The sequence below is a fragment of the Bombina bombina genome, chromosome 6, assembly GCF_027579735.1.
Source record: "Bombina bombina isolate aBomBom1 chromosome 6, aBomBom1.pri, whole genome shotgun sequence".
Classification (NCBI taxonomy): domain Eukaryota; kingdom Metazoa; phylum Chordata; class Amphibia; order Anura; family Bombinatoridae; genus Bombina; species Bombina bombina.
In genome coordinates this window covers 464817740-464841212 of record NC_069504.1, presented here as the reverse complement: position 1 = coordinate 464841212, position 23473 = coordinate 464817740, and the positions used below count along the sequence as shown (strand labels likewise).

General features: G+C 42.5%; 1 protein-coding gene across 3 annotated transcripts in view; it reads left to right on the top strand.

Moving 5' to 3' along the window:
* Window positions 1–23473, top strand: part of HNRNPAB (heterogeneous nuclear ribonucleoprotein A/B) — a 193768-nt gene that overhangs the window by 15545 nt on the left and 154750 nt on the right. The gene's annotated exons all lie outside the window — the stretch shown is intronic.

Here is a 23473-nt window from a genome sequence, read left to right as displayed (position 1 = left end):
AGTGGGAACTCCATCCGGAAATCTTTGCCCAAATAACTCAATTATGGGGCATTCCAGACATGGATCTGATGGCGTCTCGTCAGAACTTCAAGGTTCCTTGCTACGGGTCCAGATCCAGGGATCCCAAGGCGACTCTAGTAGATGCACTAGTAGCACCTTGGACCTTCAACCTAGCTTATGTATTCCCACCGTTTCCTCTCATCCCCAGGCTGGTAGCCAGGATCAATCAGGAGAGGGCCTCGGTGATCTTGATAGCTCCTGCGTGGCCACGCAGGACTTGGTATGCAGACCTGGTGAATATGTCATCGGTTCCACCATGGAAGCTACCTTTGAGACAGGACCTTCTTGTTCAGGGTCCATTCGAACTTCCAAATCTGGTCTCCCTCCAGCTGACGGCTTGGAGATTGAACACTTGATTTTATCGAAGCGTGGGTTTTCAGATTCTGTGATAGATACTCTGGTTCAGGCCAGAAAACCAGTAACTAGAAAGATTTACCATAAAATATGGAAAAGATATATCTGTTGGTGTGAATCCAAAGGATTCCCATGGAATAAGATAAAAATTCCTAAGATTCTCTCCTTTCTACAAGAAGGTTTGGAGAAAGGATTATCTGCAAGTTCTCTAAAGGGACAGATCTCTGCTTTATCTGTCTTACTACACAAAAGACTGGCAGCTGTGCCAGATGTTCAAGCATTTGTTCAGGCTCTGGTTAGGATCAAGCCTGTTTACAGACCTTTGACTCCTCCCTGGAGTCTAAATCTAGTTCTTTCAGTTCTTCAAGGGGTTCCGTTTGAACCTTTACATTCCATAGATATTAAGTTACTATCTTGGAAAGTTTTGGTTGCAATTTCTTCTGCAAGAAGAGTTTCAGAGTTATCTGCTCTGCAGTGTTCTCCGCCCTATCTGGTGTTCCATGCAGATAAGGTGGTTTTGCGTACTAAGCCTGGTTTTCTTCCAAAGGTTGTTTCTAACAAAAATATTAACCAGGAGATAGTTGTACCTTCTTTATGTCTGAATCCAGTTTCAAAGAAGGAACGTTTGTTACACAATTTGGATGTAGTCCGTGCTCTAAAATTCTATTTAGAGGCTACAAAAGATTTCAGACAAACATCTTCCTTGTTTGTTGTTTATCCTGGTAAAAGGAGAGGTCAAAAAGCGACTTCTACCTCTTTCCTTTTGGCTTAAAAGCATCATCCGATTGGCTTATGAGACTGCCGGACGGCAGCCTCCTGAAAGAATCACAGCTCACTCCACTAGGGTTGTGGCTTCCACATGGGCCTTCAAGAACGAGGCTTCTGTTGACCAGATATGTAAGGCAGCGACTTGGTCTTCACTGCACACTTTTGCCAAATTTTACAAATTTGATACTTTTTGCTTCTTCGGAGGCTATTTTTGGGAGAGAGGTTTTGCAAGCCGTGGTGCCTTCCATTTAGGTGACCTGATTTGCTCCCTCCCTTCATCCGTGTCCTAAAGCTTTGGTATTGGTTCCTACAAGTAAGGATGACGCCGTGGACCGGACACACCAATGTTGGAGAAAACAGAATTTATGCTTACCTGATAAATTACTTTCTCCAACGGTGTGTCCGGTCCACGGCGTCATCCTTACTTGTGGGATCTCTCTTCCCCAACAGGAAATGGCAAAGAGTCCCAGCAAAGCTGGCCATATAGTCCCTCCTAGGCTCCGCCCACCCCAGTGATTCAACCGACAGGAGGAAATTATATATATATATATATATATATATATATATATATATATATATATATATATATATATATATATATATATATATATATAATTTCCTCCTGTCGGTTGAATCACTGGGGTGGGCGGAGCCTAGGAGGGACTATATGGCCAGCTTTGCTGGGACTCTTTGCCATTTCCTGTTGGGGAAGAGAGATCCCACAAGTAAGGATGACGCCGTGGACCGGACACACCGTTGGAGAAAGTAATTTATCAGGTAAGCATAAATTCTGTTTTTTTTCGTACAAAAAAGCATATAAGCTCAGCTTTTAATTTAAATAACCACCTATCGGATTCAAACTACAAGCTGAGCTTTAGTTTTTTTTGGTACTTGCATATATTTTTTTTTTTTTTTTAAAGTACCAAAGAAAACTAAAGCTCAGCTTGTAGTTTGAATCAGATAGGTGGTTATTTAAATTAAAAGCTGAGCTTATATATTTTTTTTTTTTTTTTTTTTGTACGAAAAAAAAATGCATTGTACAGGCAGAGCTGTGCGGCGAGTAGTAGCTGCTGTTCGTCAGAACTAGTTGACTTGCTGCTTGAAATGAGTTTATAGCTATAGGTTTTCAGGTGGTGTTGAGATGGACATTTTCCTGGCTCTGTCTGGTCCAAAGTTACATTACAGCTAGTTGTGGTGTTAAATAGTACAGTTCTTGTCTGATAGTGTAATGTAATTATCAACCTGTAGTATCTCTTATCTATCTGCGGGCTCAATTAAATATCGACCTGCAATTTTGAATACTTTCTTGGACTGAGAAATGGGTGGGTCAGTACCCCTTCAAAGTTTTTGGGTACATATTTTTAATACTGCATTTTTGTTTGTCTGCCACTGTCCTATAATCTCTTGTTTGATTTTGAAGTACAATGTTCCTTTAATAAAAATTACTAGAACATTTCTGACTTCATAAAAAGGGTAGTAGTGAAGATTCTGCTAGTCATTTTGACCACAATTGCAGGAATATTAATGAACTCCAGTAAAGATTAGTCTTACTTTCTAACAACTTAGACAAAGGATGGTATAGTTTCATTGCCTATTGTCTTATGATGATCAATGGAAGATCATGTCAGAATAATTTTTTTTCTTTAAAAGGGATATGAAACTCAAATTTCTTTTCAGATGGAGAATACAAATTAAACAATTTTGTTTCTATTGTCAAACATTTGCTTCTTACTCTTTCTTTGTTGAAGAGATATCAAGATAGGGTAGTCTGCACTACATGACCGAAAATACTGCTGCCATCTAGTGCTCTTTCTATTGCATAACCTTGCAATTCTGCTGCCATATAGTCCTGCATACTCCGAAACTTAACTTCCTACTTATTCAACAGAGGATAAGAAGAAAACAAATTACATCTAATAAAAGTACATTGTTTAGAATTCTAAGTGTTATCTAAATTATAACAGACAAAATGTCCATTTAGCCAAATTAATAGAACAGGGAGGAGTTGTAAATGTAGTGCAGCTAGACTTAAGCAAAGGCTATGATACTGTCCCACACAAGACTTCTTCACAAAATGTATTGCATTTATAATTAAGTGGGTAGAATGCACAGTTTCAATTAATAGAGTGTATTTAAATGGTGTTTCTCAAGGGTCAGTTCTTAGTCCTGTTTTTGTTTAACATATTCATTAGTGATATGGAGTCTGTGGGAAGGTGTGTTTTTTTTTTTTTGTTTTGTAGCAGTTGATGTTCTAGGATGGTTGGATGAAATGACCAGTATATATTTTAAAAAAAACCTGGAGGAATGAGAAACTAAATGGGATCTGCAATGTCATATTACCAAGAGTAAAATTATGCTTAAAGTGAAGGTCAATTTCGATGACTGGAACACAGAATGTGCGTCGGCCCAAGCAACATCCGAATCTCTCCGTTTCAAAAGCGGAAGTGAACCTGCCGATAAGTCATCCAAAGTCCTCCAATATCGACGGAGTGCTGTAGTAGTGGCGGAATCGAGCCACACAAGCTAGTATGCCATTGTACAAAGGAAGCAGGTACTGCACAGGGGTACAATAAAAATATCAAGTTTAATGTAAAAAAGTACAGAAATGCTGTAAGCACATAGGTAAAGCTAGGAGAAGGCAGACAAACAAACATGATTATCTTCAATTTCTTCTGTTATGTGTGATCAGTCCACGGGTCATCATTACTTCTGGGATATAACTCCTCCCCAACAGGAAATGCAAGAGGATTCACCCAGCAGAGCTGCATATAGCTCCTCCCCTCTACGTCAGTCCCAGTCATTCTCTTGCACCCAACGACTAGATAGGATGTGTGAGAGGACTATGGTGATTATACTTAGTTTTTATGACTTCAATCAAAAGTTTGTTATTTTAAAATAGCACCGGAGCGTGTTATTACTTCTCTGGCAGAGTTTGAGGAAGAATCTGACAGAGATTTTTTACTATGATTTTAACCGGAGTCGTTAAGATCATATTGCTGTTCTCGACCATCTGAGGGAGGTAAAGGCTTCAGATCAGGGGACAGCGGGCAGATGAATCTGCATTGAGGTATGTGGCAGTTTTTATTTTCTGAATGGAATTGATGAGAAAAGCCTGCCATACCGTTAAAATGACATGTATGTATACACTTCAGTATTCTGGGGATGGTATTTCACCGGAACTACTGTGTTAAGGTCACTAATCCTTTTAATAACTATTCTCATGTTAAACGTTTTTGCTGGAATGTAGAATCGTTTACATTGCTGAGGTACTGTGTGAATAAATGTTTGGGCATTATTTTCCACTTGGCAGTTTTTTGCTTTAATTGTGACAGTTTCGTTTCTCTTCACTGCTGTGTGGGAGAGGGAGGGGCCGTTTTTGGCGCTCTTTGCTACGCATCAAAAAATTCCAGTCAGCTACTTTTATATGTCCTGCATGATCCGGTTCATTTCTGACAGATCTCAGGGGTCTTCAAACTTCTTTGAAGGGAGGTAAATTCTCTCAGCAGAGCTGTGAGAATTCTTATAGTGACTGTGTATAAAAAAACGTTGTTTTGTTTTCTTATGTACAAATTTAATTAGTGTTGTTTTTTACTAATGGGAACAAACCTTTGCTAAAAGTTGTGTTGTTTTAAAATTTGATGCAATAACTGTTTTTCAGTTCATTATTTCAACTGTCATTTAATCGTTAGTACCTCTTTGAGGCACAGTACGTTTTTTGCTAAAAAAGATTATAACCAAGTTGTAAGTTTTTTGCTAGTGTGTTAAACATGTCTGACTCAGAGGAAGATATCTGTGTCATTTGTTCCAATGCCAAGGTGGAGCCCAATAGAAATTTATGTACTAACTGTATTGATGCTACTTTAAATAAAAGTCAATCTGTACAATGTGAACAAATTTCACCAAACAGCGAGGGGAGAGTTATGCCGACTAACTCGCCTCACGCGACAGTACCTGCATCTCCCGCCCGGGAGGTGCGTGATATTTTGGCGCCTAGTACATCTGGGCGGCCATTACAGATAACATTACAAGATATGGCTACTGTTATGACTGAAGTTTTGTCTAAATTACCTGAACTAAGAGGCAAGCGTGATCACTCTGGGGTGAGAACAGAGTGCGCTGACAATGCTAGGGCCATGTCTGATACTGCGTCACAGCTCGCAGAGCATGAGGACGGAGAGCTTCATTCTGTGGGTGACGGTTCTGATCCAAACAGATTGGACTCAGATATTTCAAATTTTAAATTTAAATTGGAGAACCTCCGTGTACTACTAGGGGAGGTCTTAGCAGCTCTCAACGATTGTAACACTGTTGCAATACCAGAGAAACTGTGTAGGTTGGATAAATACTTTGCGGTACCGGCGAGTACTGACGTTTTTCCTATACCTAAGAGACTAACTGAAATTGTTACTAAGGAGTGGGATAGACCCGGTGTGCCGTTCTCACCCCCTCCAATATTTAGAAAGATGTTTCCAATAGACGCCACCACTCGGGACTTATGGCAAACGGTCCCCAAGGTGGAGGGAGCAGTTTCTACTTTAGCTAAGCGTACCACTATCCCGGTGGAGGATAGCTGTGCTTTCTCAGATCCAATGGATAAAAAATTAGAGGGTTACCTTAAGAAAATGTTTGTTCAACAAGGTTTTATATTACAACCCCTTGCATGTATCGCGCCGATTACGGCTGCGGCAGCATTTTGGATTGAGTCGCTTGAAGAGAACCTTAGTTCCTCTACGCTAGACGACATTACGGACAGGCTTAGAGTCCTTAAACTAGCTAATTCTTTCATTTCGGAGGCCGTAGTACATTTAACCAAACTTACGGCTAAGAACTCAGGATTCGCCATACAGGCACGCAGGGCACTGTGGCTAAAATCCTGGTCAGCTGATGTTACTTCTAAGTCCAAATTACTTAATATACCTTTCAAGGGGCAGTCCTTATTCGGGCCCGGTTTGAAAGAAATTATCGCTGACATTACGGGAGGTAAGGGCCACGCCCTACCTCAAGACAAGGCCAAAGCTAAGGCTAGACAGTCTAATTTTCGTCCCTTTCGGAATTTCAAAACAGGAGCAGCATCAACCTCCACTGCACCAAAACAGGAAGGAGCTGTTGCTCGTTACAGGCAAGGCTGGAAGCCTAACCAGTCCTGGAACAAAAGCAAGCAGGCCAGGAAACCTGCTGCTGCCCCAAAGACAGCATGAACCGAGAGCCCCCGATCCGGGACCGGATCTAGTAGGGGGCAGACTCTCTCTCTTCGCCCAGGCCTGGGCAAGAGATGTTCAGGATCCCTGGGCACTAGAGATCATATCTCAGGGATACCTTCTAGACTTCAAATTATCTCCCCCAAGAGGGAGATTTCATCTGTCAAGGTTGTCAACAAACCAGATAAAGAAAGAAGCGTTTCTACGCTGCGTACAAGATCTGTTAACAATGGGAGTGATCCATCCGGTTCCGTGGTCGGAACAAGGACAAGGGTTCTACTCAAACCTGTTTGTGGTTCCCAAAAAAGAGGGAACTTTCAGGCCATCTTAGATTTAAAGACTCTAAACAAATTACTAAGAGTTCCATCGTTCAAAATGGAAACTATTCGGACTATTTTACCCATGATCCAAGAGGGTCAGTACATGACCACAGTGGATTTAAAGGATGCTTACCTTCACATACCGATCCACAAAGATCATCACCGGTATCTAAGGTTTGCCTTCTTAGACAGGCACTACCAGTTTGTAGCTCTTCCATTCGGATTGGCTACGGCTCCAAGAATCTTCACAAAGGTTCTGGGTGCCCTTCTAGCGGTACTAAGACCGCGAGGGATTTCGGTAGCTCCGTACCTAGACGACATTCTAATACAAGCTTCAAGCTTTCAAACTGCCAAGTCTCATACAGAGTTAGTTCTGGCATTTCTAAGGTCGCATGGATGGAAAGTGAACGAAAAGAAGAGTTCTCTCTTTCCTCTCACAAGAGTTCCATTCTTGGGGACTCTTATAGATTCTGTAGAAATGAAGATTTACCTGACAGAAGACAGGTTAACAAAACTTCAAAATGCATGCCGCGTCCTTCATTCCATTCAACACCCGTCAGTAGCTCAATGCATGGAGGTGATCGGCTTAATGGTAGCGGCAATGGACATAGTACCTTTTGCACGCCTACACCTCAGACCGCTGCAACTATGCATGCTAAGTCAGTGGAATGGGGATTACTCAGATTTGTCCCCTACTCTGAATCTGAATCAAGAGACCAGAAATTCTCTTCTATGGTGGCTTCATCGGCCACACCTGTCCAGGGGAATGCCATTCAGCAGGCCAGACTGGACAATTGTAACAACAGACGCCAGCCTACTAGGTTGGGGCGCTGTCTGGAATTCTCTGAAGGCTCAGGGACTATGGAATCAGGAGGAGAGTCTCCTTCCAATAAACATTCTGGAATTGAGAGCAGTTCTCAATGCCCTTCTGGCTTGGCCCCAGTTAATAACTCGGGGGTTCATCAGGTTTCAGTCGGACAACATCACGACTGTAGCTTACATCAACCATCAGGGAGGGACAAGAAGCTCCCTAGCAATGATGGAAGTATCAAAGATAATTCGCTGGGCAGAGTCTCACTCTTGCCACCTGTCAGCAATCCACATCCCGGGAGTGGAGAACTGGGAGGCGGATTTCTTGAGTCGCCAGACTCTTCATCCGGGGGAGTGGGAACTTCATCCGGAGGTCTTTGCCCAAATACTTCGACGTTGGGGCAAACCAGAGATAGATCTCATGGCGTCTCGCCAGAACGCCAAACTTCCTCGCTACGGGTCCAGATCCAGGGATCCGGGAGCAGTTCTGATAGATGCTTTGACAGCACCTTGGAACTTCAGGATGGCTTATGTGTTTCCACCCTTCCCGCTGCTTCCTCGATTGATTGCCAAAATCAAACAGGAGAGAGCATCAGTAATTCTAATAGCACCTGCTTGGCCACGCAGGACTTGGTATGCAGATCTAGTGGACATGTCATCCTGTCCGCCTTGGTCTCTACCTCTGAGACAGGACCTTCTGATACAGGGTCCATTCAAACATCAAAATCTAACTTCTCTGAAGCTGACTGCTTGGAAATTGAACGCTTGATTTTATCAAAACGTGGTTTTTCTGAGTCGGTTATTGATACCCTGATTCAGGCTAGGAAGCCTGTTACCAGAAGGATTTACCATAAAATATGGCGGAAATACCTATACTGGTGCGAATCCAAAGGTTACTCCTGGAGTAAGGTTAGGATCGCTAGGATATTGTCTTTTCTACAAGAAGGTTTAGAAAAGGGTTTATCAGCTAGTTCATTAAAGGGACAGATTTCAGCTCTGTCCATCTTGTTACACAGACGTCTGTCAGAAAATCCAGACGTCCAGTCCTTTTGTCAGGCTTTAGCTAAGGATCAAGCCTGTGTTTAAAGCTGTTGCTCCACCATGGAGTTTAAACTTAGTTCTTAACGTTTTACAGGGTGTTCCGTTTGAACCCCTTCATTCCATTGATATAAAAATGTTATCTTGGAAAGTTCTGTTTTTAATGGCTATTTCCTCGGCTCGAAGAGTCTCTGAGTTATCAGCCTTACATTGTGATTCCCCTTATCTGATTTTTCACTCAGACAAGGTAGTTCTGCGTACTAAACCTGGGTTCTTACCTAAGGTAGTCACTAACAGGAACATCAATCAAGAGATTGTTGTCCCATCCTTGTGTCCAAATCCTTCTTCAAAGAAGGAACGTCTTTTACACAATCTGGATGTAGTTCGTGCCCTCAAGTTCTACTTGCAGGCAACTAAAGATTTTCGCCAAACTTCTTCCTTGTTTGTCGTTTACTCTGGACAGAGGAGAGGTCAAAAAGCTTCTGCTACCTCTCTCTCTTTTTGGCTTCGTAGCATAATACGTTTAGCCTATGAGACTGCTGGACAGCAGCCTCCTGAAAGAATTACAGCTCACTCCACTAGAGCTGTGGCTTCCACTTGGGCCTTTAAGAATGAGGCCTCTGTTGAACAGATTTGCAAGGCTGCAACTTGGTCTTCGCTTCATACTTTTTCCAAATTTTACAAATTTGACACTTTTGCTTCTTCGGAGGCTATTTTTGGGAGAAAGGTTCTTCAGGCAGTGGTTCCTTCTGTATAATGAGCCTGCCTATCCCTCCCGTCATCCGTGTACTTTTGCTTTGGTATTGGTATCCCAGAAGTAATGATGACCCGTGGACTGATCACACATAACAGAAGAAAACATAATTTATGCTTACCTGATAAATTCCTTTCTTCTGTTGTGTGATCAGTCCACGGCCCGCCCTGTTTTAAGGCAGGTAAATATCTTTTAAATTATACTCCAGTCACCACTTCACCCTTGGTTACTCCTTTCTCGTTGTTTCTTGGTCGAATGACTGGGACTGACGTAGAGGGGAGGAGCTATATGCAGCTCTGCTGGGTGAATCCTCTTGCATTTCCTGTTGGGGAGGAGTTATATCCCAGAAGTAATGATGACCCGTGGACTGATCACACAACAGAAGAAAGGAATTTATCAGGTAAGCATAAATTATGTTTTCGATGAATTAGTGCCCGGTTTTTAATAATCCTATTAAAAACAAGGGCACTTTAATGCATCAAATTTGACATTTCACTCCTTTTCTTAAAAAACTTGCCTTTTAATCCTGATAGCCGCTGCAATGCTTCCTCCGCCCGCGGGTCCAAAATGACGAATCCGGCTTCCTCCAATCACGGCATTGCATCAGGCCATGATTTTCCCCTGAAGGGGGAAGCCGTATTTGTCATTTCTGACTTAAGAAGAGGCTTCCGAATCGCTGGAGTGGCTTTCAGGATTAAAAGGTAAGCTTTTGAAGAAAAGGAGTGAAATGTCAGTTTTGATGAACTAAAGTGCCATTGTTCTTAATAGGTTTATTAAAAACCGGGCACTAATTAATCGAAATTGTCCTTTAATGGATTCAAAGGACAATTAATAGTCTCAATGGTAATTGATAAATAATGGTTTATTACCTGTCCTGGTCAATGGTGGAATCTTGCTCACCTTTAATAAACTTATCCCACTGGTTTATAGAACTAGATGTATAATGTATTTAAGGTGGTGCAAAGAGCTTGCTGATTCCTATTGGATACAGTTATTAGTATGTTTCTCTTCTTGTCGGTATGTATAGTGTGTTTTATACAAAAAGGAAATTTATGCTTACCTGATAAGTTTATTTCTCTTGTTAAGTGTATTCAGTCCACGGGTCATCCATTACTTATGGGATATTCTCCTTCCCAACAGGAAGTTGCAAGAGGATCACCCAAGCAGAGCTGCTATATAGCTCCTCCCCTCACATGTCATATCCAGTCATTCTCTTGCAAGTTTCAACATAGTAGGAAGGCTGTGAGAGGAGTGTGGAGTTTTTATACTTAATTATTTCTTCAATCAAAAGTTTATTTTAAATGGCACTGGAGTGTGCTGTTTTTCTCTCAGACAGTATTTAGAAGAAGAACCTGCCTGCGTTTTCTATGATCTTAGCAGAAGTAACTAAGATCCACTGGCTGTTCTCGCACATTCTGAGGATTGGGGTAACTTCAGAAAAGGGAATAGTATGCGGGGTCCCCTGCAAACGAGGTATGTGCAGTAAAATATATTTCTAAGGAATGGAATTGACTAAGAAAATACTGCTGATACCGATGTAATGTAAGTACAGCCTTAAATGCAGTAGTAGCGACTGGTATCAGGCTGATGAGTGTATGTGCAGTAAAGTAATTTTCTAAGGAATGGAATTTGACTAAGAAAATGCTGTTAATACTGAAGTAATGTATGAGCCTTAACTGCAGTAGAAGCGACTGGTAGCAGGCTTATTAATAAAACTACATAACCTTTAAAATGGATGTTAAAACGTTTACTGGCATGTTAATCGTTTTTTGTGAGGTACTTTGGTGATAAAACTTATTGGGGCATGATTTTTTCCACATGGCTCACGTATATTTCTGCATAGAAACAGTTAACTGAGGTTTCCCACTGTAATATGAGTGGGAGGGGCCTATTTTAGCGCTTTTTTGGGCAGTAAAAATTCAGTCAGTCTTCCTGATTCTTCCTCCATGATCCAGGACGTCTCTAGAGAGCTCAGGGGTCTTCAAAATTCATTTTGAGGGAGGTAATCAGTCATAGCAGACCTGTGACAGTGTGTTTGACTGTGATAAAAACGTTAATTGTAAAATTGATTATCCGTTTTGGGTATTAAGGGGTTAATCATCCATTTGCTGGTGGGCGCAATCCTTTGCTAATTTAATACATTTCCTGTGAAAATTTGGTTGCTATAACTGATTTGGTTCATTGTTATTTCAACTGTGATCTTAAAGGCGCAGTAGCGTTTTTTATGTTGCTTGTAAATTTATTTGAAAGTATTTTCCAAGCTTGCTAGTCTCATTGCTAGTCTGTTTTAAACATGTCTGACACAGATGAATCTGTTTGTTCACTATGTTTGAAGGCGAATGTGGAGCCCCATAGAAATGTGTACTAAATGCATTGATGTCACTTTAAAGGGACAGTTTACTCAAAAATTTTCTCCCCTTTATTTTGTTCCCAATGATCCACTTTACCTGCTGGAGTGTATTACATTGTTTACAAGTAGCTCCTTTACCCTTATATTGGCATTTGAAATTGTTAATTTAGCATGTGGTATCCCCACCTATTCTGAAAGTTTGTGGCCGCGCGTACCAGCTATAGATAAGCTTTGTAAACACAGCCAGCAGAAGAAATTACACTCCCAGTGTGATAAAGCAGAGATAAGGTAATACAATGTTGATTTTCCATTGTTCTCTCAAAGTATTGGTGATTGTTTTAAGGACAGATATAAGATAAAGAAGCAGGTATGTGTGCACAATGTGATGCAGTAATGAGATCTGATTATACCTACAAGCTCAACCTATTTTATTAGGCTGTGGCTTCAAAACACAAAATCAGAGCTTTAATATACAGAAATAAACCTTAAAAAGCTAATTTTCATACATTTTTTACTCTGCAGTTGGTAAAAAAAGCAATTGTAAACACATTAAGGGAAAAACTATTTTACAGTATACTGTCCCTTTAAATAAAAGTCAGTCTTTACCTGTAAAGAAATTATCACCAGACAACGAGGGGGAAGTTATGCCGACTAACTCTCCTCACGTGTCAGTACCTTCGCCTCCCGCTCAGGAGGCGCGTGATATTGTGGCGCCAAGTACATCAGAGAGGCCCATACAAATCACTTTGCAAGACATGGCTACTGTTATGACAGAAGTATTATCTAAATTGCCAGAATTAAGAGGCAAGCGCGATAGCTCTGGGTTAAGGACAGAGCGCGCTGATGATGTGAGAGCCATGTCCGATACTGCGTCACAATTTGCAGAACATGAGGACGGAGAGCTTCATTCTGTGGGTGACGGATCTGATCCAGGGAGACCGGATTCAGAGATTTCTAATTTTAAATTTAAGCTTGAGAACCTCCGTGTATTGCTAGGGGAGGTATTAGCGGCTCTGAATGATTGTAACACGGTTGCAATTCCAGAGAAATTATGTAGGCTGGATAGATACTATGCGGTGCCGGTGTGTACTGACGTTTTTCCTATACCTAAAAGGCTTACAGAGATTATTAGCAAGGAGTGGGATAGACCCGGTGTGCCCTTTTCCCCTCCTCCTATATTTAGGAAAATGTTTCCAATAGACGCCACCACACGAGACTTATGGCAGACGGTCCCTAAGGTGGAGGGAGCAGTTTCTACTTTAGCTAAGCGTACCACTATCCCGGTGGAGGATAGTTGTGCTTTTTCGGATCCAATGGATAAAAAATTAGAAGGTTACCTTAAGAAAATGTTTGTTCAACAAGGTTTTATCTTACAGCCCCTTGCATGCATTGCGCCTGTCACTGCTGCTGCAGTATTCTGGTTTGAGTCTCTGGAAGAGGCCATTCGCACAGCTCCATTGGATGAGAATATGGACAAGCTTAAAGCACTTAAGCTAGCTAACGCATTTGTTTCTGATGCCGTCGTACATTTAACCAAACTAACGGCTAAGAACTCCGGATTCGCCATCCAGGCGCACAGAGCGCTATGGCTTAAATCCTGGTCAGCTGACGTGACTTCTAAGTCTAAATTGCTTAATATTCCTTTCAAAGGGCAGACCTTATTCGGGCCCGGCTTGAAAGAAATTATTGCTGACATTACTGGGGGTAAGGGTCATACTCTTCCTCAGGACAGGGCCAAATCAAAGGCCAAACAGTCTAATTTTCGTGCCTTTCGTAACTTCAAGGCAGGAGCAGCATCAACTTCCTCCACCCCAAAACAGGAAGGAACTGTTGCTCGTTACAGACAGGGCTGGAAAGCTAACCAGTCCTGGAACAAGGGCAAGCAGGCCAGAAAACCCGCTTCTGCCCCTAAGACAGCATGAAGAGAGGGCCCCCTATCCGGAAACGGATCTAGTGGGGGGCAGACTTTCTCTCTTCGCCCAGGCTTGGGCAAGAGATGTCCAGGATCCCTGGGCGTTGGAGATCATATCTCAGGGATATCTTCTGGACTTCAAAGCTTCTCCTCCACAAGGGAGATTTCAAGGTTATCAGCAAACCAAATAAAGAAAGAGGCGTTTCTACGCTGTGTACAAGACCTCTTACTAATGGGGGTGATCCACCCAGTTCCGCGGACGGAACAAGGGCAAGGATTTTACTCAAATCTGTTTGTGGTTCCCAAGAAAGAGGGAACCTTCAGACCAATCTTGGACCTAAAAATCTTAAACAAATTCCTAAGGGTTCCATCATTCAAAATGGAAACTATTCGAACCATCCTACCCATGATCCAAGAGGGTCAGTATATGACCACAGTGGACTTAAAGGATGCCTACCTTCACATACCGATTCACAAAGATCAGTATCGGTACTTAAGATTTGCCTTTCTAGACAGGCATTACCAATTTGTAGCTCTTCCCTTCGGGTTAGCTACGGCCCCGAGAATTTTTACAAAGGTTCTGGGCTCACTTCTGGCGGTGCTAAGACCGCGAGGCATAGCGGTGGCTCCGTACCTAGACGACATTCTGATACAAGCGTCAAGTTTTCAAATTGCCAAGTCTCATACAGAGATAGTTCTGGCATTTCTGAGGTCTCATGGGTGGAATGTGAGCGTGGAAAAGAGTTCTCTCTTACCACTCACAAGGGTTCCCTTCCTAGGGACTCTTATAGATTCTATAGAGATGAAAATTTACCTGACGGAGTCCAGGTTATCAAAACTTCTAAATGCTTGCCGTGTCCTTCATTCCATTCCACACCCGGCAGTAGCTCAGTGCATGGAAGTAATCGGCTTAATGGTAGCGGCAATGGAAATAGTACCATTTGCGTGCCTGCATCTCAGACCGCTGCAATTATGCATGCTAAGTCAGTGGAATGGGGATTACTCAGATTTGTCCCCTCCGCTAAATCTGGATCAAGAGACCAGAGATTCTCTTCTCTGGTGGCTTTCTCGAGTCCATCTGTTCCGGGGTATGACCTTTCGCAGGCCAGATTGGACGATTGTAACAACAGATGCCAGCCTTCTAGGTTGGGGCGCAGTCTGGAACTCCCTGAAGGCTCAGGGATTGTGGACTCAGGAGGAGAAACTCCTCCCAATAAATATTCTGGAATTAAGAGCAATATTGAATGCTCTTCTAGCTTGGCCTCAGTTAGCGACACTGGGGTTCATCAGATTTCAGTCGGACAACATCACGACTGTGGCTTACATCAACCATCAAGGGGGAACCAGGAGTTCCCTAGCGATGTTGGAAGTCTCAAAGATAATTCGCTGGGCAGAGTCTCACTCTTGCCACCTGTCAGCGATCTATATCCCAGGCGTGGAGAACGGGGAGGCGGATTTTCTAAGTCGCCAGACTTTTCATCCGGGGGAGTGGGAACTTCATCCGGAGGTCTTCGCTCAACTGATTCATCGTTGGGGCAAACCAGAACTGGATCTCATGGCGTCTCGCCAGAACGGCAAACTTCCTTGTTACGGATCCAGGTCCAGGGACCCGGGAGCGGCGCTGATAGATGCTCTAGCAGCCCCTTGGGTTTTCAACATGGCTTATGTCTTTCCACCATTTCCGCTGCTTCCTCGGCTGATTGCCAAGATCAAACAGGAGAGAGCATCAGTGATTCTGATAGCGCCTGCGTGGCCACGCAGGACCTGGTATGCAGACCTAGTGGACATGTCGTCCTGTCCACCATGGTCTCTGCCTCTGAGGCAGGACCTTCTAATTCAGGGTCCTTTCAACCATCCAAACCTAATTTCTCTGAGGCTGACTGCATGGAGATTGAACGCTTGATTCTATCAAAGCGTGGCTTCTCGGAGTCGGTTATTGATACCTTAATACAGGCTCGGAAACCTGTTACCAGAAAAATTTACCATAAGATATGGCGTAAATATTTATATTGGTGCGAATCCAAGAGTTACTCATGGAGTAAGGTTAGGATTCCTAGGATATTGTCTTTTCTACAAGAGGGTTTAGAAAAGGGCTTATCTGCTAGTTTGTTAAAGGGACAGATTTCTGTTCTGTCTATTCTTCTACACAAACGTCTGGCTGAAGTTCCAGACGTTCAGGCTTTTTGTCAGGCTTTGGCTAGGATTAAGCCTGTGTTTAAGACTGTTGCTCCGCTGTGGAGCTTAAACTTAGTTCTTAAAGTTCTTCAAGGTGTTTGTTTGAACCCCTTCATTCCATTGATATTAAGCTGTTATCTTGGAAAGTTCTGTTTTTGATGGCTATTTCCTCGGCTCGAAGAGTCTCTGAGTTATCTGCCTTACATTGTGATTCTCCTTATCTGATTTTCCATTCAGACAAGGTAGTTCTGTGTACTAAACCTGGGTTCTTACCTAAGGTAGTTTCTAACAGGAATATCAATCAAGAGATTATGCAAAAGGATAGGACAAAAATCTGGACGTAGTCCGTGCCCTGAAGTTCTAGTTATAGGCAACTAAAGATTTTCGTCAAACTTCTTCCATGTTTGTCGTTTACTCTGGACAGAGGAGAGGTCAAAAAGCTTAGGCTACCTCTCTCTCCTTTTGGCTTCGTAGCATAATACGTTTAGCCTATGAGACTGCTGGACAGCAGCCCCCTGAAGGAATTACAGCTCATTCCACTAGAGCTGTGGCTTCCACCTGGGCCTTTAAAAATGAGGCCTCTGTTGAACAGATTTGCAAGGCTGCAACTTGGTCTTCACTTCATACCTTTTCAAAATTTTACAAATTTGACACTTTTGCTTCTTCGGAGGCTGTTTTTGGGAGAAAGGTTCTACAGGCAGTGGTTCCTTCCGTTTAAGTTCCTGCCTTGTCCCTCCCATCATCCGTGTACTTTAGCTTTGGTATTAGTATCCCATAAGTAATGGATGACCCGTGGACTGAATACACTACAAGAGAAATAAATTTATCAGGTAAGCATAAATTATGGAAACAAGGAAATGAAGGAATCCGGCACTTCTTGAAATCTTTAAGAGCACACAGTTTTTATTGGCAGGTAAAAAGAAAAGCAAAAGTAATACATAGCAGCCCCAGCAATTTAGTCATTGCGGCACAGCAAACAAAGAGTTAGCATGGATGGTGGTCACTAAAGCTGACGCGTTTCGGCATCCCCCGCCGTAGTCATAGCATAGATAGTGACCATCATCCTCAAGTTTAAAAAGGGCACTCTTTCACCTCATTGGTTTAAAAGTTAAACACACCTCCAATGTATACTAATAACAATGTTCCTTAATTATTACATATCAATACCTAATGTGTGGCAATGCGCTAAATAGAGACTTTGTGTAGAGTATTAATTGATTGATAGAATGTGAACTTGGGCAATAATGGGATTAAGTTGTGTTAATAATTGTAATTTGACAATATTCTGCTGAATAATATATGTTTGTCTGCTTTCAAATGAGACTGTTTAACTTTTGAAAGAATTTTTATTTTTCTATTAATGTTAAATTAATTTATTTTATATAACGTGTATGCCACTGTATTCTTTTAAACCATGGAACATAAATTATGTTTTCTTTTACGATATGATGAGTCCACGGATTTCATCCTTACTTATGGGATATCGCCTCCTGGTCAGCAGGAGGAGGGAAAGAGCACCACAGCAGAGCTGTATATAAAGCTCCTCCCACTCTATTCATTCGACTGAAGTTAGGAAGAGAAAGGAAAAGCCAAGGTGCAGAGGTGACTGAAGTTTAACAAAAATAAAGACCTGTCTTAGAAATGACAAGGTGGGCCGTACTCGTCATATCGTAAAAGAAATAAATTTATCAAGTAAGCATAAATTTCCTTTTCTTTTACAAGATATGACGAGTCCACGGATTTCATCCTTATGGGATATAATACCAAAGCAATAGGACACGGATGAAAGGGAGGGACAAGACAGGGAACCTAAACGAAAGGCACCACTGCTTGAAGAACCTTTCTTCCAAAAACCGCCTCGGATGAGGCAAAAGTATAAAATTTGGAAAAAGTGTGAAGAGACAACCAAGTTGCAGCCTTGCAAATCTGTTCAACAGAAGCATCATTATTAAATGCCCATGAGGAAGCCACAGCCCTAGTAGAATGAGCTGTAATTCTTTCAGGAGGCTGCTGTCCAGCAGTCTCGTATGCAAAACGGATGATACTCTTCAGCCAAAAAGAAAGGGAGGTAGCCGTAGCTTTCTGTCTCCTACGTTTTCCAGAAAAAACAACAAATAATGAAGATGATTGACGAAATTCTTTAGTCTCCTTCAAGTAAAACTTCAGGGCACAGACCACATCCAAGTTATGTAACAGACGCTCCTTCTTTGAAGAAGGATTGGGACACAATGAAGGAACAATAATTTCCTGATTAATATTTTTGTTGGAAACAACCTTAGGAAGAAAACCAGGTTTGGTACGTAACACTACCTTATCGGAATGAAAAATAAGGTAAGGAGAATCACATTGTAGAGCCGAAAGCTCAGGAACTCTGCGAGCAGAAGAAATAGCAACCAAAAATAAAACTTTCCAAGATAACTTAATATCTATGGAATTGCATAGGTTCAAACGGAACCCTTTAAAGAACTAAATTCAAACTCCATGGAGGAGCAATAGGTCTAAACACAGGCCTGATCCTAGTTAGAGCCTGACAAAAAGATTGAACATCCGGAATATCTGCCAGACGTTTGTGTAGCAAAATAGATAAAGCAGAAATCTGTCCCTTTAAGGAACTTGCTGATAGCCCCTTCTCCTCCAATCCTTGGAGAAAGGACAAAATCCTAGGAATCCTAATCTTACTCCATGAGTAACTCTTGGATTTGCACCAATAAAGATATTTATGCCATATCTTATGGTAAATCTGTCTAGTAACAGGCTTACGTGCCTGAATCAAGGTATCAATGACCGAGTCAGAGAACCCTCGCTTAGATAAAATCAAGCGTTTAATCTCCAAGCAGTCAGCTGTAGAGAAATTAGATTTGGATGATGGAAGGGTCCCTGAATGAGAAGGTCCTGCCTCAATGGAAGCTTCCACGGTGGCAGAGAGGACATGTCCACCAGATCAGCATACCAAGTCCTGCGAGGCCACGCAGGAGCGATGAGAATCTCTGAAGTCCTCTCCTGTTTGATCTGAGCAATCACCCGGGGAAGGAGAGCAAATGGTAGAAACACAAGCTAGGTTGAACGACTAAGGCATCTTATCAGTTCGGCCTGAAGATCCCTGGACCCGTATCTCGGGAGCTTGGCATTCTGACGAGATGCTATAAGATCCAGCTCCGACCTGCCCCATCTGAGAGTCATGGTGTCAAAGACCTCCGGATGGAGTTCCCATTCCCCCGGATGGAACGTCTGCTCAAAAAATCCGCTTCCCAGTTGTCTACTCCTGGGATGTAGATTGCTGATAACAAGAGTGAGCCTCCGTCCACCGAATTATCTTGGATACTTCTGTCATCGCTAAGGAACTCCTTGTTCCTCCCTGATGATTGATGTAAGCCACAGTCGTGATGTTGATCAACTGAAAACTGATTAATTTGGCCAAAGCCAACTGAGGCCAAGCCTGAAGCGCATTGAATATTGCTCTCAACTCCAGAATATTGATGGGCAGTAGAGACTCTGACTGAGTCCACACACCCTGAGCCTTCAGGGAATTCCAGACTGCACCCCATCCTAGTAGGCTGGCGTCCGTTGTCACTATCACCCATGAGGGTCTGCGGAAGCACGTCCCTTGGGACAGATGATCTGGCGACAACCACCAAAGAAGAGAGTCCCTTGTCTCCTGATCCAGATCTATCTGAGGAGACAAATTTGCATAATCTCCATTCCACTGTCTGAGCATGCTCAGTTGTAGAGGTCTGAGATGAAAACGAGCAAACTGAATGATGTCCATTGCCGCCACCATCAATCCAATTACCTCCATGCACTGAGCCACGAAGATTGGACTGAAGGGATCGGCATGTATTCAGAATCTTTAACTTTCTGACTTCCGTCAAAAAGATTTTCATTGATATAGTCTATTAAGAGTTCCCAGGAAAGGAACCCTTGTCTGTGGAATTAGTGAACTCTTTTTTCTAGATTCACCTTCCACCCGTGAGTCCTTAGAAAGGATAGAACAATGTTGGTATGAGACTTTGTCAGCTGATAAGATGACGCCTGGATCAGAATATCGTCCAGATAAGGCGCCACTGCAATGCCCCTTGGCCTGAGAACCGCCAGCAGAGACCCTAAAACCTTTGTGAAGATCCTGGGTGCCGTGGCCAGCTCGAAAGGAAGGGCCATGAACTGAAAATGTTTGTCCAGAAAGGCAAACCTCAGGAACTGGTGATGATCTCTGTGGATAGGAATATGAAGATATGCATCCTTTAAGTCCACGGTAGTCCTATATTTACCCTCCTGGATCAATGGAAGAATTGTCCGAATAGTCTCCATCTTGAACAATGGAACTCTGAGAAACTTGTTTAGACTTTTGAGATCTAAAATGGATTGGAACGTTTCCTCTTTTTTTATTTTTTTGGGAACCACAAAAAGATTTGAGTAAAACTCCTGCATTGGAACGGAACATTGCTCTCATAGTGGAGAGGTCTTTTACACAACGTAAGAATGCCTCTCTTTTTATGTGGTCTACAGACAATCATGAAAGAAGAAACCTTCCCCTTGGGAAGGAATTTTTGAACTCCAACTGATACCCTTGAGACACGATTTCTAGTGTCCCGGGATCCTGAAAGTCTCTTATCCAAGCCTGGACAAAGAGAGAAAGTCTGCCCCCTACTAGATCCGGTCCCGGATCGGGGCCGCCCCTTCATGCTGTCTTGGAAGCAGCAGCGGGCTTCTTGCGTTGTTTACCCTTGTTCCAAGCTTGGTTGGGTCTCCAGGTGGGCTTGGCTTGAGAATAATTCCCTTCCTTTTTAGCGGAAGAGGAAGGAGGGACTCCTTTGAAATTACGAAAGGAACGAAAATTACTCTGTCATCCCCTTTGCTTAGATGTTTTGTCTTGAGGGAGGAGATGACCCTTAGCTTACGTAATATCAGAAATGATTTCTTTCAAATCAGGCCCGAATAGGGTCTTTCCCTTGAAAGGAATAGCCAAAAGCATGGATTTAGAGGACATATCCGCAGACCAAGATTTTAACCATAAAGCTCTTCGTGCTAAGATGGAGAATCCCGAACTCTTAGCCGCTAATTTGGTGATCTGAAAGGAGGCATCCATAATTAAAGAATTAGCCAGCTTAAGAGCCTTAATTCTGTCCTGTATATCCTCTAAAGAGGTCTCAGTTCTAAGCGACTCTTCTAGAGCGTCAAAAAATAAAGCAGCCGCAGTCGTGACTGTTACAATGCAGGCCGCCAGTTGCAATAAAAACCCTTGATGAACATAGAGTTTTTTGAGAAGACCCTCCAACTTCTTATCCATGGGGTCTTTGAAAGCACAACTGTCCTCAATAGGAATAGTTGTATGCTTCGCCAGGGTAGAGAGAGCTCCCTCTACCTTAGGGACCCTCTGCCACCTCTGCCAAGAGTCCCGAACGGGGTCAGATATAGGGTACATTTTCTTAAAACTAGGGGAAGGTGTGAACGGGATACCTCTAAGTACCTGTCCATCTTACTCAATTTCTCTGGTGGGACCACAATAGAGTCAGTCGTCCAGAGTCACCAAAACCTCTCGTAGCAAAAGGCGGAGGTGTTCAAGCTTAAATCTGAAGGACAGATAGTTCCCCCTCAGAGCCTCCGTACTCCCCACTTCAGAGCCCTGGGAGGGTACATCGGAGATCGCCATCAAAGCATCAGAAGTCACAGGGACTGCATGGGCCTCTTTCCTAGTAAGTTTGCCTTGCAATGCTGGCAACTTAGATAAAACTTCGGAAAGGGTGGATGACATAACTGCAGCCATATCCTGCAGAGTGAATGAAGCAGACGCAGTTGAAGAACAAAGCGTCGCCTGAGCGAGCGGTAATGGTTGTGACGCTTGGGGAGAAAGCTGCGGCATACTCTGAACCTCTTCAGCAGAATCCTGAGCAGCATCCGCTATAGACAAACTTTTATTAAAGAAAATGTGTTCTCTAAACTGTAAAGTCCTTTCAGTACATGAAGGACAAAAAGTAACAGGGGGCTCCACATTGGCATTCAAACATAATGAACATGTGATACTCGGAAGATCCATAATCCGTATGAGTATGGCACAATAGCATACATCAAAAATAAAATCCCAACTTGGTTCACTTGTGTTAAGTTTTTGATAACCCCTGATTACATTTTACAACATATACTTGGGTAGAAGCTTGGAAAAAAACCTTATTAGTGTGAAATAAACCAAGATAAACTTCAGAAAAACAGAACACCTCGCCAAAGCTCCGCCGTGGCGCCTACCTGCCCCCAACACACTGATCCAGCTGTCAAGCTCCCGGATGCGTAAGACCGCCTGCTCTATGAAATACGACCATGCGGTCTCAGCAAGAACCCGAAACCAATGTCCCTCTTGGAATCCTCTTCCGAGCTCCGTCAGAACAAAGTGTGCAGCTTCTAGACACTTCCGGTCTAAAGCGCGCAAAGTTAAACCCCGCCCCTTGTGGCCGGCAATCAGCAAAAGGCCCAACAGCAAGGAAAAAATGGCCGGGAGAAAAAAGGCAAACAAGCAATAGCGCCAGTGACTGAATTTCACACTACCATCGCTTGTCTAGACCGCTCATAGTAGAAAAGAACGTAATGTCCCCAAAACACGAACACAGACATAACGGAGCCTCTCAGCTCCAGAAAAATCCCCAGCGTCAGAACAGCCTCTAAACAAACTTAGTGCCGCATTAGGAGCCTGTAAGATTCCTTTCTTAAACAGCCCCACTAAGAGACTCTGTATACTGTCATTCACACATAAGTATCAGGGTAAAACCCCATACACTAGGCACTCACTACAGTCCTTATTCTGAGTTATATATTCTGGGACATGTTTTAACAGCTGCACGTACCTGAAAGTGGAGTGACAGCATGATTAGTCCCACATCTAAGAGGTTTCCTGCAGTTCCCTCTTGTAGAGCTGTGGAGACATATAGGGTCTTAGATAAAACAGGCTAAGACCATCAACAGAAGGGCAGCACATATCATGGGAGGCACAGTGAGAATAGAATCCCTCCAGTTCCCATTGCTTTAAAGCCACCAGATGCTTCTCTTTTTTTTTTTTTTTTCTGACGAGACTGATCTGGTCTAGGATACACCCTAAAACAAAGTAGCACACTTCAGCGCTACAATAAAAATAATAAACTCTTGATTGAAGAATCTAAACTAATACCTCACTTTACCTCTTCCTATCACTAACACAGGCAAAGAGAATGACTGGGGTGGGAGGGAAGGGAGGATATATATATATATATATATATATATATATATATATATATATATATATATATATATATATATATATATATATATATATATATATATATATATATATATATATATCTCTGCCTCTGCTGTGGTGCTCTTTGCCTCCTCCTGCTGACCAGGAGGCGATATCCCATAAGTAAGGATAAAATCCGTGGACTCGTCATATCTTGTAAAATAAATTAACTTATACTTCATTAATTTTATACCTTTCTGCAAGTAATGTTGTGAATACGTGTGTATATCAATTTTTCTTTCTTTACTCCTTACTAAATTTGTTCATTAGATTTTGTCACTTTTATACTGGGTGGTTATAATCCCTACTTATATACTAGTTGCCTTGACCTCTACTGGGTACACTCAAATAATATACCACTAAATATTAATATTCCAAAAAAGTTTTTAATGCTAGACATTCATATGACAAGCGCTAAAAAACATACTTTCTCCTAAAATCTCTAAAAAGACACCGGTGTCGATATATTCTATGTC